This window comes from Furipterus horrens, unplaced genomic scaffold (genome assembly GCF_987537825.1).
Source record: "Furipterus horrens unplaced genomic scaffold, mFurHor1.1.pri manual_scaffold_1, whole genome shotgun sequence".
NCBI lineage: Eukaryota > Metazoa > Chordata > Mammalia > Chiroptera > Furipteridae > Furipterus > Furipterus horrens.
Window position 1 is genome coordinate 58,914,850 of NW_028327171.1, and position 19,224 is coordinate 58,934,073.

A 19,224-nucleotide genomic window follows, 5' to 3' on the forward strand; every position below is an offset into this window, starting at 1 on the left:
CAGTTCAAACACCCAACATCCCAAGTAATGCAGAGGTTCTGGGGCCCTTGAAGTGTGCCCATATTGGCAAACGTGACCAACTTTCTCAGAGCAGTGGCAGGTGAGCCCAGAGACAAGTGACCAGTACTCCCGAAGTCCCTGCTCAGAAACTTTTGTTCTACCGGGCCTTCTGCTAGATATTTGGTGTCATAACCGACCAAAGGGCTAACACCCCTTGCACTTTCCGGAGAAGCCCACTGCTGTCCCACTAAAGGTCCCTCAGGTTGGCATCGTTGACAGACCGGCAGCTCAATGGGCTTTAGCTTCGGGACTGATGGCTAACCCCTACCCTACTCCTTCAGTGGCGTGTGTCTTTCTTCTACCGTGCTTTAAAAGCAGATTCTCGCTTTAGCGCCAGGAATCGCCTCCACCACCAATCTCTACCCCGGCGAAGGCACTACCCAGGTCTCAGCTCCTCCCCCATGCCTCCAGCGCTGCACCGGGCCAAGGCGGCGGGCTATGAGTTAGTTTTAACCAGGGTTAAGTCAGTCTTCGGCTCCAGCCTTTGTCTCTGTTGGAATGTTTAGGGGCTGCATATGCTTTTGTGTTACAAACAGCAAGCAGGGTCCCCAGGAGTCCCTGACCCCATGCCTTGCTGGGAGAACGGTTTCCCTGGACAACTGTGGCTGAACTGGCCTCCAGACGGTGGTCTTGCGCAGGCACGCTGCCACGCACCCCCACGCCAGCGCAGACACCAAGCGCATCCCGCACTTAAAAAGAAACTTAGAGAAGAGAGAGGAAGGGAAGGGAAAGGAAGAGAGTGATTTGCACTTGCACTGATGGTGAACTACCTGAATTCGTGGACTAGATGAAAGGGGAGCTATAATGAGGGAGAGGGTTGATTAAGAGAAAAGAGGAGACTAAAAAATAATACCCACTGATGTGTCAACTTCAATGGAAAAATAATCTTCTAATAACAAATGGAACAATGAAAAAGGGCTACATTGTTTCCTGTTAAGTTCTCCATACATGACCCCGTTTATATCTGCAAGGCCATGTTTTGATGACTTTCAGTATATGCAAAAACAAACTTTCCCGCGGTGTTTTTTTAAATTCTCCTCCGCTTGTCAAGCTTGTCTTTCCAAAAAGTCTGATGAATTGAAAAAGAAGGCAAAGGAGAGGAAGAAAAAAACCTCCACTATCATCACCACCCAAGAAATGATAAATAGCGTCGAATAGCTAATCGCTGGAGGGCGCGTTTACCAATTCATAATCATTTATTCTTGGTGATGTATGGCTCTTACTCTTAAATCTGAAAAGCTTCTATTTGAAGGTGTAAATAGCTTTTTTTTTTCTTCCTGCAGTAAACCTTCCTGCGTTAGCAGTGATTGATCTCATGTACAATTCGTCCCAGAGTGCTATTTTACAGGAGGAACACTAGCTTTCGGAGATTAACTGGGGAGTCTGTTACATATTAATGAAGCTGGGAGATATACTAACGTTTTGGTAATTTAGTTATTTGTGTCTATAGCTATCGTCGTTATTTTCTTTTAGACCCCTGCGGTTGTCATCCATCGAATTAAAAAGTGGTCCTTAGAATTATTTTTTTTCCACTGGCAACTAAATGCCATTTAACGTGAAAAACAAATGTTGACTTCTCTCTTGAAGGAAGTGTGTTTCTTGGCAAGACATCAAAGTGTTTTAAACTGCATTAGTGGGTTATATTAGTTTTCTTACCCAGAACCTGCACTAAAGTAGTAACTAATGGAAGAAAAAGAAGTCTTAGCCTGCCTCTATCTTAGAAAAAAGTTACTTGGTGTTCTAGGAGAAGAGAAGAAATCTAAATTTCTAGGATAAAAGTGCTCTTAGCAAGAGGTCCCCCCAAACATGATAACTAATATCCCACCAAATGAGACATCAAAGTCATTAATGCCTGTGTGTTCTTAGAGAGAGAATTTGAATGAATTACAATCCTGAATAAAAGCCACATTCTGAAAAGAGGTTGCTTCATAGCCTGGGATAAAATGGCACTAATTTTGTTTTCTTGTGGCATTTTCATTTTCTTTTAAAATGCTCTTGCTCCCCACAAAGGATCTGGGGGATTGTCTGCGGGCTGGAAGCCGCTCCAGATACTGCTCTCCTAATTCCCCAGGTTCTATGGAGGATGCAGGACCACTGCTGCTGTGGTGGTGGAGTGAGGAGGGGAGAAAAGCAGATTCAAAAAGCTGTGGTTAGAGAGGAGTGAGCACCAGCATCTGCTTTGTGTAAAAACAGGTGGATCGCCCATTTCTACTCCCACAGACCCCCAAACTTCATGCTGAGTTCCAAAAAGGCCAGGAAGTGAAGTAACATCTCAGAGAGACACATCTGCCCCTAGGTCCTGACCACACCAATCCCAGTCTCCTGGCGCTTCTAATAGCCTGCCCCAGGCCGGGTCCTACTCCCCTCCCCCAAACGGGAGTCCCTTGTGAAGCTTCTTCACGCAGCACTTTACCATCCTCCTCACAGAAGCCTGGGTCTGGATATCTAGACTTGGGGCCCCTGTGTTTGCTGTGAGGGCAGCTTCAAGAAGCAACAAACTTTCCAGAGCCACGAAACACTGAAGCGTGATGGCGTCAGTTGGCTGGGCGCGCCCCTTTTGTTTTCGGGGGGCGATTTATGTTCTTTATAAAAATGTGGTTTGGAAAAATAGAAAGAGCCTTGAAGACCTTGTTACAATGAAAAAGGGACAAATTAGAAGACATTTTCCGTGATCAAAGGCGGAAGGCAGAGCGCGCATGGGCATTCACAAAGCTTGACTTATTCACTCCCCTCCTTTGCAAGCCAGGGCAACAAGCGTGTCCCCCATTGACAAGGCACCCTATTCAGACTGCAGGTGCGAAGTGGGCTGGCGCGCTAGGCCACATTATGTCAAGGTTGTTGGAGATTAGTGTTCGGCCTTAATAACTAAAGCGCTTGATTTACATTGGAAAAAAAGCCCCCTCAGCCGTGAAAACAAAATCGTTGAAAGCGTGATCATTGCAAGGGCGGCTGATATCCTAATACTCACATTGTTCTCAGCTGGGACCAGAGGCACCCAGGCCTCCAGCAGGCCTCCTGTGCAAGGGCAAGGCCTGGGTTGCTGGTGGGGGACCAGGTCCCTAATCATACACCCAGACCAGATTCTCAAAGAAAAGGTGATGGCTGGAAGTTTTACTGGGGCCTGAGAAAGATAAGAGTGGATTCTTCCCTGAGAGTCCACATCTGGAGTCCCAGCTTTGGCAAAGCTTGGGATAGGAGAATTATGGGGGAACCAGAGCCTCAGACAGGCCCAACGATCTAGTGTCTTGAGGCTGGAGTGGCTCCAGCACTACTTTTGCAGGAGAGCTGGGGGATATGTCTTGAAGAGTCCTGGGCAAGATCAATTTCACTCACAGGTGATGGTTATTTGAGGGTAGCTGGAGAGCTGAAAAAAACATGCAAAGGACCATGACACACCCACTGACTTGAGCTTCCTGGCCTTCAAAAAGGTGATCATGTTCTGGCCAAATCTCTTGCTTCAAGAAGAGCCCATCTTAGAGAAGTTACAGAACTACCTGTAGCCCCTGCCTCACTTTCTCTGCACTTTCTGTTTTGTTTTCCCAAGGATGGAGGAAGGTCCACCTTGGCCTTGGTTCTGCTTCCTCTGTGTGGGTATTTGAGGACAGATTCCATTCCCCACACACTATCCATGCCTTCCAGACACCATTCCTCCACCCATGAGAACAGATCCAGAGGACAAGAGATCTGTGGTTGGGTGCTAAAAACCGGCATTTCAATATAGATATGTATCTATTCTAACTTGCAATATCTTTTGTGGAAGTCAAGCTACTTATAGAAATTTCCCTAATATCTGTCCTAGAAGAAAAGGTTCAATGGGGACAAGGTGAGAAAGCTGTTAGCTATTGTCTGGACCTGAAAAGGTCCTAAGTCAAAGCCTTGGTAGCTGACCTGTCAGAGGAAGGTATAAAGGCTTTATTCATGCAGTCCCTGCAATGTTCCCAGCTCTCACAAAAGTGTTTATATAATTCAATTTTCTTACCTCTTTTCTTAATTTAAAAGCTGAACCATTAGAACAGCACCTGCATCATGTCCTGACAGTGCCTGCATACTAATTTCAGAGCCTTTACAACCAGTAATTATAACATAAAATCAGAGATTGAATAAAACAGGATTTTGCTTCCAAAGCCCTGCTAATCCCCTTTTAAAGGGGCCTGGTGAAATAATTCAAAACAGTATCCGGAAGTTGGATTACTGCTCCTTTTTCTCCTCTCTTTTTACAATGAAATGATATTTCACACTTAAAGGAAGCTCTGTTTTTCTACAAGTGTTGTTGTTGTTTTTTTTAATAAGAAAGTTGGCAGGAATTTTTTATTAACAATAGAAAGAATTTGACTATGGAATTTTTGCTTACTAAATGCAGTGGCAGAAAATGTAGGGGGAAATTTTATGCCATGTTTGAAACACTTAGATTTTCTCAGGTGAAAGAGGGTATAGTGTGACTCAGAATTGCTTATGTGCATAATGTATCAGGCAACTCTCTTCATTTCTCTCAGAGGAAATAAATAAGCAAAGCTTTGGGGAACAGATGTTTATTTCTTACAACTTAGAAATATACACATTTCAGGCAAACTTTTTTCTCTGAGATGCTGGGTGTGTTTTTTAGAATACTTAATGAATAATGAGCACAAAAGTAGAGGCCTCCATTACACCTTAAGTGAGACTTTGCAAGTGGCCCAAGCCAGGGACCTTGAGCTATCTGCAATTTCTCTCCAGTTCTGGCAAAGAATACTCTCCTCATCTGCCTACTCTGATCTTGCATGAGACAGCCAGCAGTCACAGACAAGAAAAAAACTATATCATTTTTCTGATATTCTGTATAAATCATCTGGTAATATTCTTTTTGTCTCCCCCTTCTTTTTGACATTATTCTACAACTTCACAGTACAATCAAAACCATAGAATTTTTTTTTCTTTCTGCAGACATTTTTCAAGCCCACCGATTTACTGAAGTACAGAATCATGCACATCCCTATTGTCCTTGTTTTGAATTAATCAATATTCTTGTCCTTTTTGTTACCTCATAGAGCCTACATTGGCTCTAAGGAAGCCAAAAATGCAGAACAAATTTCACATTCTCCTCTCTGGTCATATTTACATTTGATTAATTTGCATCCTGATGTAACTTCATTTCTTCATCTTTTTTTCTATGCAGCTATTTTGGATGTTTGCAAAGCCTTTGGAAGATTCGGAGGCAAACCCCAAACCTCACCTAAATTGCCCATTGAGTTTCTCTTTTTCCTCTGTAGTTTTGGGGTTCAAACTTGATAAACTTCCTATAAAACTCTCAAGGATTTTCCTCATTGAAGATATTTGGGTAAAAAGGCAAGGCCACCTATGCCCAGACAGAAAGTTGATGACAAATGGAACATGTTATTGTGGGATCCTTGGCCACTCGGTGACTAAGATGTTATTAAAATTTTCCCAGAATGAGGATTCAGTATCAGAAAACTATTATTATGAAGCAGGTGCTGATGCCTTCCTGGGAAAAATGTGCTTTTCTTGTCACTTTTGCCCAGATGCTCTGTATTTGGTCAACCGCCAACCCCCTTCCCACTCATGTATTTCCACCCTTCACACCTGGGTCTTGAAAAGACCAACACAGGACTCACATGAACCATAGAGACTTATAATAAAAATAAATTAACATCTGTGCTGACCACGCCATACTATTTACTGCAGTGCTAGTGCTTTAACAAGTCATGGGGGTGGTAACATTAAAATAATCAGGTTTCTCTAGCTTCGTTCTATATCCAAATACACTTGATTCCCTCCACTTTTTTTTTGAGCCTTTTCAAAATAAATTACTATCTCTGCCTCAGTGCCCTGCTGCACAAGGCTCTGAAACTCTCCCGGAACATAAATTCACATGGTTCCAGGACCCTCAGCTAGTTTCTGGGTTTCCTGGAGAAACAGCCTGCTATAGAGCTTGAGGCCCCTGGCAATGCCACATTTTCTAGGAGGCTCTGGAGATCTGATTCAGGAAGATTCCAAGAACCGTGTCTAAAAGATGGAATCATATAAATAATAGTAATAATAACAAGCATTTAACATGTAGACTCTAAATGTTTCAAGGATTATCTTCATTAGCCCTCGAAACAAACTTTTACATTCTATTTTACTAGATAAGAAAACGAGCACGGGAATGTTTCATCACTTATCTGGGGGCACAGACCATAGGTGGAAAAGCCTGAGAGACTGGCCTCTAGCCAAAGTCTTCCCACCATGCCCACCTGCAGCTTCACCTGGCGCTCTTATTCTAAGTCAGGAAATGGAGAGGCCCAGTAGAAATCATTAGCAGGCTAAGATTCCCCCTTACTGCCCCAGGTGCTGCCACTGCGGGGTGGAAGTTGTGTATCTTCCCCAGAGGACAAGGAAGTTTGTCTGTAGGGTGGGGCTAGCCGGGAGCACTTGAGAACCAGTGAATCCAGCCCTCTGCCAAAGGTTATACCGTTCAAATCTCTGCCAAAAATAATGATTCAAGGAAGTCTGAGCTCTCCTAGTGGCAGGGGCACTGAGGTGTCCCAGAGCACTTCCTTTTCCTTCCCCCTAATCCCTTGATTCTATCCCTCCAACTCGGACTAGAAAAGCTCAAAGGCAGACCCTGTCCACCTCCAAGATCTGCACCGAGGCCCGAGCAACCGGCCCTCCGCGGACTCTCACCCCACTTCCGGAAATGTTCCGGGCAGCGGCTTTGCGTTGCCCTGGCAGCCCAGCGCACTCCAGCGCGGGATGGAGAAGGGCAGGTGGAAGGACTGGGATATATCTCCTGGCGCGGCCCTGTAGACTCAAGGCAGCCGGCCGGCCGAGAAAGAGAGAGCTAAGCCTGGGGTTTGGAAGAGCCCTGGCCTAGAATGCCCGGGTTTCTTCCTAATTCCCACTTGCTCCCCACCACACGGATTCTTTTGGGGAAACGACCTTAAGGAGCGCTCTCTCTCGCAAAGAAGCCAGGTCGGGGAGACCCACGCAATGGGAGAGACCCCCTCCAACTTGTCCCGGAGCCGGAGGAGGAGCTCCCTTCCGCGAGAGAGACCGAAGGGGGCGCTAACCCCAGCACTAAGGTCCAGTGACCTCCTCCCTCGTGGTTCCCACCGACCCGAGGTGTCACGGCGGTTTCAAGGGCCTTCCCCTAGCGTCCTCTTTTTTCACACCTGCATGTCGCCCTTTCGTTTTTTGCGCGCTGGGGTCCCTCCCTCAAACTTGTCTTCAGCACTGCAGCCCTGGCGCTAGGAGCTGGGTCTCCGAGGTGTTCTATAAGGAAACCAGCATTCCGATCCCAAAGCGGTCATCCTTTCACTGAATGCTGCCGGGACACCAGCCACGCGGGCAGGAGCCTACCTCTCAGGAGTTGAAAAGAGGCCCGGAGGAGCTGGACCCTGCGCCTGCGCAGTAGGAGCGGGGTTCGAGGGAACTTCAAGGCCTAGAGGTTCCCTGACCGCAGGAAGGTGGGGGAATCCGCCAGTGATTCCGATGATCTTTAAGAATCTAAAATCATTTCTCCAGTTGCAGAACCAGATAAGAGGGTCACTGCCTCGGCTGCTAAACTCCACTGAGGATCGCAACAAGAACCCAGGAAAGGGTCGTGAGGATTGTAGCCACATAACCTGAGGGCTTGGCCCTTCGCGGTTCTTTGAACACCCGCTACTCCCAGAAGGAGTGGGATCCCCTGGGACCGTGCATCCAACTGTTCCCCATGTAGCCCATCGGGGCTTAGCAGGGATTGGAGCCAGCCTGCCTGTGTTTTTCTTTCCTTGTTTTTATTCCCGCCAACTACTAGGCTTTTCTCTGGAAAGGCAGAGGTAGTTGGTGAGAGGGTGTCCCAGGGAGGCAGCCTTTCCCGGAAGACACAGAGAGCTTTTTACCTTTTTCCCTTCCGTAATAGAAACCGGTTGATGAGTGCCAATGTCATTGAGGTGAAAGTGGGGGTGAGAGAGTTCTCCACGATGGCCACTTTGCTGAGTCTCTCCGGTTTTTTTAATGCTGAACAATTAGTCTTCAGAGGTGTTTCTGTGAAGCCGTGAGGGAAGGCAGGGAAGAGGACTGGACACTGTGGGAGGGCCCCAAATCTCCCAGGATGATGAAGCAATAACGAGACACTCAGACTCAAAAGAGGAAGAAAAACATCACATTCTTTATTTCCAAAGAAAATAGCAAAATGGAGCTCCATGTACACAAAAGTCTTTGGAGGGAAAAACAATCACATTTTAATTTTTAAATTTATTTTTACATATTTACAGCAAGATTAAGCCACCACTTTTAACTGTGTCTTCATTTAACAATCAATTTCAATCAAATACTACATAACAACTTTTCTTCTTTCCAGTTAGTTCATAATTTAGGATGCTAAAGGGACAGATGATAAATCACGAACAGCATGGGTAGAGAGGGTACTAAACAGTCTAAGGTTTCAGTCAGGTCTTTGCGTGTGTGAATTATGATTACAAAACATTTGCCTGTCTGTATAATTCACATTTATTGTAATCATTACATTTTCCCATAAATTAGCAATATAAATAAACATATGGGGGCCTTGAGTGAGAAACTAAAAATCAATATAAGATACAAGATTTTGCTGCAACTACAATAGCAGCATGGTTTACAGCTTGGGGAAAACTTAACAAATCATTTAGTCAGCACACATGGAGTAGAAAGACTGGAACATCCTTCTTTATTTAAACCACCTCTAAAACCACATGAAGGAGGTTTGGGAAAAGCTGGACAGGGTGAAAGTTATTTTCCTGGGCACAATATAACATGAAGAACTGCATATGTGCATGGGGGGGGCATTTGCATGCATGCATTCTGGGGTAACTATCTTGTAAACTGAATCTTCTGAACTCCAACCGCTAAGATTCTAAAGAAAAGAGGAAATTATAAAAATGTCTCTCTCTCTTAAGCCACTCTCCTTTCTATTAATGACAGAAAAAGCTTGCTGATTGCTGCTAGTGAGAAAAAAAATACAGAATGATTCTATTTTTAGCAGAGATTGTCTTTTAAGGAGTAGGAAATACTGACAATAACTTGGCAGCCTTAGGTTCCAAGGATCCTGAGCAAGAATATTGGGAGCTTGGGGAGTCCCCATAGGAGGCTCAGGTGACCTGATGTGGACTGATTGAGAGCAAGACAGAGCATGCAGAAGCCTACATGCATGTGTCAGAGACTTTGCAAAGGGCCCCTCAACATCTGCACACCTCCACAGGCCTTGGACCTGACGTCTCTGCATTACTTTTGTTTCCCCCTTAGCAGGACTTAGTTCTAAAGTTATTAGTTAGTGTGCATGTCTTTTTTTTTTTTAAAGAAGTTTGATTTTTATCTCTTTAGAAACGGTTTGAAACTAACAGGGCAGACGGAGTTTGACAGAGAGTAGAACAAATCGCTGACAAAGAACCTTTTACGTTTCATCAGCGTTGTTAGGACGACAAGCAGGAATGTCTCAGATAATAACTCCCACTTCAAAGATTTCTCAATTCAATAGAAAGCGGACCATCCTTTTTATTCAACCACAAGGACTGGCACTAAAGAAGACTCCACTGTTTGATTTTTTTCCACCATGTTTATTTTTCCCCTATTCACTAGGGTACTTGGATAAAATAAACAACATGACAATTAAGGGAACATGGACTTCTAACTTTCCTGCTATCTTCCCTATTCCCTTGGCCTTGTGCTCTTGAGCTCGTGCCCAGGGCCAGCCTAGGCCTGAGGGGTACCATACAACCACTCGAGGGAGAAGCAGTTTGGGGGGCCCAGAAAGGCTTCTGGGATAGTGAAGCTGAATGTGCTGTGCTGGAGGCCATAGTGGAAATGTCCGAAAGCCAGTTTGAACTTTCCAGACTCATCCAGGGTGGCTCTCTTGCCCTGAAAACCCCGCTCAAATTCATGCCTCCACCTTGATCAAGATGCAGGGAGGTGCTTTGCACAAAACCAGTCTGGGGATGCTCATTTGTTCAGCTTCTGAGGTAGCCCTAAAGTTATTTACTCCTAACCTTGGAGCCTCTTTGAGGAGCAGCCAAGGTGTACGGAGTCCGGCTCCTCCCTTTCCTGCAAGTGTTCCTGGCGCCAAAGTGCTCACCTACATTAAAATGCAGAATGAACCCCTAAACGTTGGCGAAGCAAGTCCTAAGGGGGAAAGTATACACTGGAGAACGTAGTGACAGTATTAAATGGCGTGGAAGCAAAGGTCAGCGCGAATGTATCTTAATAGAGTGTCTGCAGTGAAGTGTGCCGCCTTTGAAGCGGCCGCTCCCCGCGCGCATTTCCATGGCGAGCCTAACGCGGCATGCTGATGCACCGCCAAACTCACACTTTCAACCCCAAAACCCAACTCTTTGAACAACCCGAGCTTGATTAGACCTTTCTCCTTTTCTTTCCCCTCTTACAAACCATTTCCTCGCCTTTAGAAACTCGCCATCAAACCCAAATGCGCCCTCTGATCACCGCAGAAAGCAGAAACAAAGGGGGCTGAGCGGCGATTCAAGCGGCCTTTTTCTTCCCTCACATTATTATCCATTTTTATTATGATCGGGAACAAGTGCCCATTCGCGTGGGTTTTGTTTACCGGAAATTAAATGAAAATGATTTAGTCCGCGTCAAACAAAAATATATACTTGTATACACAGGAAAAAAGGCCTGTTAGACGTAAATATTATGTCCTTAATGAAAAGCCTGGACAGGCTCCAGGCTCGGCCTTTCAGGATTTCAGTGCGACTTGCCCATTGCCATAGAAATCCTAACTTACCATGAAGATGCACCGCGGCGAAGAAACATTGCTTTGTGCGCGAGCCCTTTGATGTCGCAGGCGTGAGATGCGGGATCTCAGCTGCGCCGGGGCGAGATTACCTTGCGAGCAACGCGGTGGACATCTGTAACAAGCAAATGAAAAATTAAAGGCGATTAGTGACCGACCAAACATTTTTATTTTATTACTTTGGATGGGGATGGAAGGAGAAGTGGGGTCTAGAAATAGAAGAGAAAGAAACGAATCCAATTTGGGGATGGGATAATTTTTAAACATTGTCAGAAGATGCAAATTCCCCAGATCAGATGCCCTCTGCACCTTGGCCAGGGAACCAGGTTTGCTGCCCTCCCAGCCCTTGACCAAGCAGTCTCTGAGCTCTAATGTAGTGAGGCTAAGAGGGAATCATAGTCCCCCTTCCACAAGGACACTAAAGATGTGTTGGGAAGATTCTGGTTTTGTTTTGTTTTTTGTTTGTTTGCTTTTTAATTAAGGGTAATGAAAATAGTCCCACTACAGTTCGGACATTATCTGATGGAACTGTGGGGCTGCTGGGCAAGAGTGATAATTGTCTAATATACATGAAGAGGAGAGAGCAGAAAACCCAGCAGAGTGGCAAGGCCAGGGCTGGTTTGCTGGGTTCAGCTTTTAAAATTAAGCTCTTCAGGGACTCCCCCTAGGTGGGAATATCATAACCCTATTTATATCCAAAGTCTTAGGGGCTGGGATGAGTCTGCTCAAGATTGTCCACCACCCCCCTTCTTCTTTCCTTATTCCTCCAAATCTCAACAAAGATTTCTGGGAAACCCCATCCTCCCCAAAGGTGGCAGACTGGAAAATAGGCTTCAATTTTTCATTCTTGTCAACAATTGCAAAGGCTTTCTTCTCCCCTGCCCCCAACATTTGGTTCTCTTTCTGGAAACTGAGTACCCAGCACATAAAATACACATTCAGTTTAGACCCATTTAAAACATTTATTATTGCAGTTCATCTCTTTCCCCCTTCTTCATCCTTAAAAAAAAAAAAAGACCAACATTGTGCTTTTTGACCATCACAGAATTGACACGATTTATCCAGACACTGTCGCCTAGGTAGGATCCCTTTGCAGTAGAGACCTTGTGCTCAGTGACGTCATTGGCTCATTGCACTTCCACCAGCCAGGGAGCCACAAGATTCCACAGGCAGAGACCAGACAAGGGTGGGAGGTGAGGGGAGGGTGATCGGTCTGGGGAAGCCTCAGAGCATTGAATCTTAAAAGCCCTCTAGCACTCTTTTGCCTGTATTTTCACCTCCTACTCCAAGCATATACAGTGGTATATATATGAAGCAGGCAGACAACTAGTCAGATCTATCTGTGCACTTGGGCCAGTCCATGGGGAAGGGGCATGGACTGGGGTGATGCTGAAACCCTCTTATCGCCTTTATAGAAATAGTTGGACATATCTGGATCTGAAACTCGTGTATTTTTGTTTCAAAGAATAGCTGAGTGATGGGGAATTGTGAGGAAGCAAAAGTGAAAGGAAATAGGAGGTAAGATATAAATGATCTGAACTTCGGACCGAGGTTCCAACTGGGAGCTGGAAAAGGAGTGGGGCGTGGCAATCCCAGCTGCCCACACCTGGAGAACAGTTCCCATTCTCTGAACCACTCAAGGACTCTGTGGTCTTAGTTTTGCCACCTGAACTTTCCAAGATTGCACATAAACTCTCCTAATATATATTTTTCTTTCTGCTTGTCTTTACCCCAACACTAGTTTCATGCTACCCAGTCATGACGGTGTCTGTGTGTGTGTGGTGGTGGGATATTGGGTGTGACTAGAAAACATGAGTACCATATTTACATTTAAAATATTGGACATTTATCAGTATCTTCAGTGAGGTCCAATTATTAGTTGTGGCCTTCCTTCCTTCCTCCCTCCCACTTTCTCCCTCCCTCCTCCTTCCCTTCTCCCTCCCTCACTCTCTCCCTCTTTCCCTTCCTTCCTTCTTCACTTCTTCAAGCCTCAAGGACCGGTCATAGACTAGCACTCAGTGTGTGCAGAGCAGCAACCACAGCAGCGGCCCTTAACACCGGCGGCGGCAGCGGCAGGGCCAAGTGCTGACTTGCGCAGGGCTTGGGGACGCGGCAGGGACAGTGGCGAACCGGCCAGGGCCTTGACACACGTACCATTCGCTCAGTTCGGCGCCACGCGCCGCCACCGCCGCCGAGGAGGCCACCCGGGGCTCGCGGCCGAAGTCCGAGGAAGGGGACGCCAAGGCAGATGGAGTGGTGGAGTCGAAGCCAGAGCTAGGAGGCGGCGGTGAGCGCCCGTGCACCTTCATGTGTTTACGAAGCGAGCTGGGGTGCGTGTAGCACTTGTCGCAGCCGCGCACTTTGCACGTGTATGGCTTGTCGCTCGTGTGCACGTGCGAGTGCTTCTTGCGGTCGCTGCTGTTGGCGAAGCGCCGCTCGCAGCCCTCGAACTCGCACCTGAAGGGCTTCTCCCCTGGTGGAGGGAACGCAGAGACATTAGTTCATGTGAGCCGCGTCTCGGCTCGGCCTCACAAACCTCCCCCGAGCTCTTTTCCATTATGTGGAAAAGAACCAGTCAAGATTTTCAGAAACCTTTGTGTTAGGCTCCACAGGCCCGGCACTCCTTTTCTGGCTCGGAGGGCGCCCCTTGAGCGGCCTCCTGCAGACCTCCACCCCTCCCCCTCTTCTGCCTGGGCCTGGGGGGGAGGGTATGGAGGAGGAGCGAGAAAGACTCCATCTTAGATGAGTGTCCACCCTGAAAAATCCCGATCTATTCCAATTGTTTTCCTCCAAATTTTCTCCTCTTGGAGCCAAGTTCCTCTGCCCAGAGAATAGAGTTGATTGAGGAGCTCTCATCTACTCAATTTAAAGTTGTTGTTCCAACCAAACGTCTGTTTTCTGCCTCGGGGTCCACCCCTCACATACCCTATTCCTGGCCCAAATTGTTTCCTAAAGTAGGTTTTGTCTAAACGCCAAGGCGATGGGATAATTTAAGGATGCGCAGCCGATGCACACGGAATGTGCATAATGTGTATGCGTGCTGTAGAGAAAGGTATTCTGAGCAATGATTCACTTCAGAGGCGATTTTTACAGGAAATAGAGCCCCCTCCCCCTTCCCTTCGACCCCCTGAGGGCAAACGTTTAGCAGCATTCCTCAAACCTTGCCGGAACCGTCCGGGATCCCGCTACCTACCAGCGCCACCAATACTATTTTATTACACTGCTCCAGCGGCCTCCTGGAGAAGTTGCCGCGAGCAGCCAGCTCTCCCAGTCCCAACTGACTGAGAGGTTGACTGGCCACTCCGGACCACCACTCCCGGGAGTCTGGCCCCGCCAGCCTCAGTGGAGAGGCGGGCGCGGCAGGATCTGCCCGGGACGAGCGTGCTCCGTGGTGTATCACGCAATCGCACACTTGAGCATGGCGGCTTCGGTATGAGCGCAGCTGCTGCAGTCAGGCCAAGTCCGTCCCCGCAGACCAAGGGCCAGCGGACAGCGGGGGTAGACCCGCGAGGGACTCGGCTCCTGGTGCTATGCCCTGTGGAGTCGCGGGAAGGCGCGAGCGAGCGCACTAGGGTGGAAATACTGGCGGAGGACCGAGCTCCAATCCGGGAGCTCACCGCCGGCTGGATCCACAGGCGTGTGAGGGAGGAAAGAACCCCGAGAACCCGGAAGCCCAGGTTTCTGCTGGAGCTGCAGTTGCTGCGGGACGGAGGGGAGGAAGTGTCTAGGCACTTTATAAACAATTGGATGTCGCTGGGCACCCTGGGTAGAGGGAACCCCTACCAAGCTTCTGGCTGAGGAGAAAGAAGGGCACGACTGGAGAACTGTTGCCTTTGTGGTCGCATCTCCCGCGACTTCCAGGAAAGATGGGCGCCTTGGGGACAGGTTTGAACAAACAAAGCCCATATTACCGAACCCTGCGGAAGCTCAGGTTGAGCCAGAGGTTGGTGCACCACTCTCGCCTCCGAGCGGCAGAGGTTTGTGAGCCGGTCGCTGCGCCCTCCTCCTGCAGGACTATTATGAGTACAGTAGAACACTGAGCAGTTCTGGAACCTGCCGTTTCTCGGACACCGGTACCATTTTATAAAATAAATGAATAAACATGCAGAATAAATCAGTGTCTCTATTTGCCCCTCATTTTCTTCCTTCTAATCCCTGTTACTATCTTCCAGACTAACAACTTTTCTTCTTCCTTCTTTTCTTTCTAAAAATCTTACAAAACCATGCAATTCAGGGCCTGAAAAAGAAAACAAGATATGCTAAAACAGAGAAGGAATGGAATTTAAGATTGACTGCTTCCCCAATATCACCCCTTACACTTATCCCGTCTTGTGAGCGCCTCGTTCGTTGGACATTCACGTAAAACAACTGATAATTTCGTTCCAGACGAGGAGCAGAGGCGGGGAAAAGCTGGGCACTGAAGGTAATTTGGGAAGCCTGGAAGTTCCGAAACCTCTGGGAAGCCAAGTGAAGCGCGGCCCCCGCGCCCTTGCGGACTCTCCTCGGTTGCTGAAGGCGCCCGGGTCTCCTAGTCTAACACTACCTCCATACCCGCACCCTTAACACACTGCCTCCCACCAAGTCTGGGCCCTGAGCCCGTGGGTGGATGTAGAGAGGCAGGGTTGGTCCAGAGCCGTGCCGCCCGCCCCGAGCAGCCTGGTCTTGGGGCTGAGTCGCGAAAGGCCGGGAAGTCTCCTCCCAGAAGCCTAACTACAAGACGCGCCCTTCCCCAGCCCCGAGACAAGCTGCCGAACAAAGTTCGGCAGCGGCGGGGCAGTTCGCTAGCGCCATTTTCTCGCACTTGTGGCTGAGCCGGGTCATCGCAGCGACCCTCCCAGGCGCGGTCTCTTCTCTACCACAGATCCCCAGCCCTGCCTTTCTCTACCCACTGCCTCGTATGGTGGGGTGAGGCCGCAGCGCAGGGGACCCGAGAAGGGCGCCAGGTGGCGGGGACAGGCCAGAGTGCGGCTGCTGGCCCGAGTATCCCTCGCGGCTGCATCATTGTTCTGGGACTGCTGTGACCGGCACAAAGTGAAAGCTTTCGGCGTGGGCTTTGGGGGAACCGCCTCCGAAGCCAGGCCCGGGATTCAGATCTAAACAATTTTAACTCCAGAGAAATCATCAGCTCCTGTTCGCCACTTCCGCGATTCGAGGAAATGAAACGCCATTAATATTTGAAAAGGCAATTATTTTCCTGTTGAATCGAGAACTGTCTTCATGAATAATTTGTAGTGAGGTCTATTGCCATTTGAGAAACATTTTGTTCCCCCCCTTTCATTATTTAGGAAGGGGGTTTGAAAAAAACACCTGAGCAGATCAAGCGAGGCTCTGTCGATTTTTTTTTTAAAACTTCAGCGATAATGAATCAGGACTGCCAGTGAAAAGATGCACTTAAAATTCTGTTCTGAATAGAAGTAAACCTGAGCCAGCCCGGGCACACTGAAAGTGCTTCTCTGCTGTAGGTCGATTGCACTGAGAATTTAACCATTTTCTGCTTCACAGACTTCAAACAGTAGGCCGGCAAAGAGCAGTACAAGTTTGTTTGTTTAAAACTCCCCTGTCATTAAAAATGAGTTTCTTCTCTGGCTCAGGGCTGCGTGTCTACCTATGCGGTGTGGAACGGCAGCTTATAGGGTGTACCAGCCCTGTGTGCAGTGATCAGTACTTCACCTCTTTCTGCACCCTCCCCCCTTCCGGCTCTGAAACTCTGAGGTGGGGGCGAGAGAGACAAATGCTCAAAATGCTTGGGAAGGGGAGGCATCCTGGAAACAGCTCCGGAAAACGTAAGTTTCCAGACAAACAGCTCCGGAAAACATAAGTTTCCAGACATGCCCCGGAAATCAGTGGGATACTAAAAGTGGACTTTGGTCTGGCCTCCGCGTGTGCCGGTGTCCTGGCCACCGACCTTCCCCAAGATTGCAGGGTTTGTGGGAGAATGCGGGATTTATCAAGCTTCTTTCCCGGGCAATGCCAGCCTGGGAGAGTTCTTTGGTTCTAATAATTGCCAATATTTTCACCAATAATAGAGGTGAGTAAAGCAGAGGCCAGGGAGTTGAAGTGGGGCACCAAGCTAGAACTTACTTTATTCCCTGGTCTCGCCACCCGTCTCCATACCACTCCTGGACCCCTCCACCTCCACTGCAAAAAGAAACTCACAAAAACAAACAAGGGAGGGGAGATGTTCACTTCTCAAACTTGGGGGTGGGGGCAAGAAAACTCTAGCTAAGTAGAGTACAAACATCTGGCTGCTAAACTAATTAATGTAACTTCACAGGCTTTTCTGGGAAGTGTGAAAACTTTCTCCCTGCAATTGCATTAATTAGAGTTGCTTCTGGCCAGAGAAGTTCAACTTTGCTGGCTCTTGCCCTGGCTCCTTTTCTTTCTGTTGACTAGAACTAACAGATGTGGTTGACACATGTCCCCATTCCACTTAACAGCTCGGTAAATGACATTCAAGGCGGATGAGTTTCCTTGGATCTCTGCTAAAGCCGAAGGGAGAGTTTCTCAAACGTCCCAAATGCCAAATCATCAAGACTTCAAAACAGGGCCAAAGTCAGCGATTGGCCCCAAATCCTAAAGAAGGCGCCTAGGGCCTGATGGCCCTCAGTTCAGGTGGCGGTCAGGTTGTTAGGTTGGAGGAGTGCTTGCCAAAGAAAAAGGGAAAAGTTAATTGTTCCTATGTCTTTAAGACTTTGGGAAACCGTGCCATTTTAAATACCTTAAAATCAAATTCAACCAGCAGCAAGCACACATTTGCACACTCAAGCATGTTCACCCTCGCTCCCTGGAGCAGAAATCCCGTATCATCCTCCTTACTCTCAGCTTTGGGAACCTTTGTGATTCTAATAGAAGGGAGTAATTAATATTTTATGACCTTGGCTCATGGAAACACCAAAATATCCCCCCTCTCCCCAGATGGAACTTGAGGAAATCCAGCCTGAGATCCCGGAAGAGGCCGCCTGCTTCCCCAGAGGATTCGCGTGAGATAGTCCCGAATACTGACCTGTGTGAGTTCTTTTGTGTATTTTGAGATTTTCTGATCTAGCAAAGACCTTCCCACACCCCGGGAAAGGACAGGGGAAGGGCTTCTCGCCCGTATGCACGCGGATGTGATTAACAAGTTTGTATTTGGCTTTAAAGGGCTTGCCCTGGCGCGGACACTCCTCCCAGAAGCAGATGTGGTTGGCCTGCTCCGGGCCGCCGACATGCTCCACTGTGACGTGCGTGACCAGCTCGTGCATGGTGCTGAACGTTTTGGAGCAGAGGAGCCCGGGCGCAGGGCCCTCGGCCGCCAGCCACTTGCAGATGAGCTCCTGTTTGATGGGCTGACGCATGTAGCGGAAGAAGGCGCCGGGACCATGGGGCGCGGCGAGATTCACTGTCAGGTTCATGCCCCGATAGCCGTGCAGGGCCGCGGCAGCTGCCAGGGCGTCGCTGCGGGCCACGGGTCCCTGCGCGAAGGGTTCAGACCGCGCGTACATTTCTCCGGGGAGCCCCAGACGTAGAAGTCCGTTCAAAGTGCCGCTGGCGGAGGCCTGGGGAGGCTGTTCTTGAAGGCCAGGGAACACCGAGGGGCTGGAGGCTGCAGCGAGCTGGGGGCCATGGTGTCCGAAGCTACTACCTGTTGTCGAGACAAATAGCGAGTGTGAGAACGGGTTGCTTGAGCCAAGCGTTCCACCTGGCACCGGGGGGCAGGCCCAGCCCAGCCGCACCACGGCCTCTGCCTTCAGCGCCGAGACCTGGAGCCAGATGGCGGCGGCAGCAAACTGGGTAGACCTAGCGAGGCCAAGCGCCTCCGCAGAGGTTGGGCTTGGTGACTGTTGAATAGAGCCCCCTGCCGCTCCATGAGCCTGAGAGGGAGAGATGATGGCGGCGCGGCAAGCGGAAGGGACGGTGGGATGCGCAGAGCTGAGTCTGTGGACTGTTGGGAGTTCCTGGGCTCTGCTCCAGGGAGGTCCGACCTGCCTCCAAACGCGCTTCGGCGATCAACTCCCTAGGGCGCTCAGGGTTCCAGTGCCCTGCGCGGTAGTGGGGGTGAGGGCAGTGAGAATGTTGTAGGTGTTGATGTTGGTGCTGAAGCGCTTGGGCCATATATACTAATTTCGGCGCCCAGCTCCGCTGGGAGTGGATGGCCTGCGGCATCCGGGCTGACTCCCCGGAGCTCTCTATGTCGGCCCGTTCAGGCCACCGTCACCTGACAGCGTGGAGGGGAAAGAACAACCAGAAAAAAAAACTTCTGCAAAGTTTTTTTTTTTCCCTCTCAAGTTTTGGATTGTGACACACACACCCCCGCCCCGGACTCCCACCCCGGTCTTTAAAGCCTACTTGAAACCTGTGTACTGCAGAGACAGCAGTGGGGCGCATGAGGAAGTGAATAGAAATTCGGGGCCACAGCCAGGGCCCGCGGAGAGGAACAATCGCCT

At 48.7% G+C, this 19,224-nt stretch overlaps 1 pseudogene across 1 annotated transcript; it reads right to left on the reverse strand.

The window, feature by feature from the left end:
* Nucleotides 1–8,226: 8,226 nt before the first annotated feature.
* On the reverse strand, nt 8,227–18,892 carry LOC150021171 (uncharacterized; annotated as a pseudogene). Its single transcript, XR_016510736.1, has 4 exons — nt 17,805–18,892; nt 14,212–14,500; nt 12,956–13,274; nt 8,227–10,916 (listed from the first exon to the last, which is right to left on the reverse strand). The product of XR_016510736.1 is annotated as an uncharacterized LOC150021171 (transcript).
* Nucleotides 18,893–19,224: the final 332 nt, after the last annotated feature.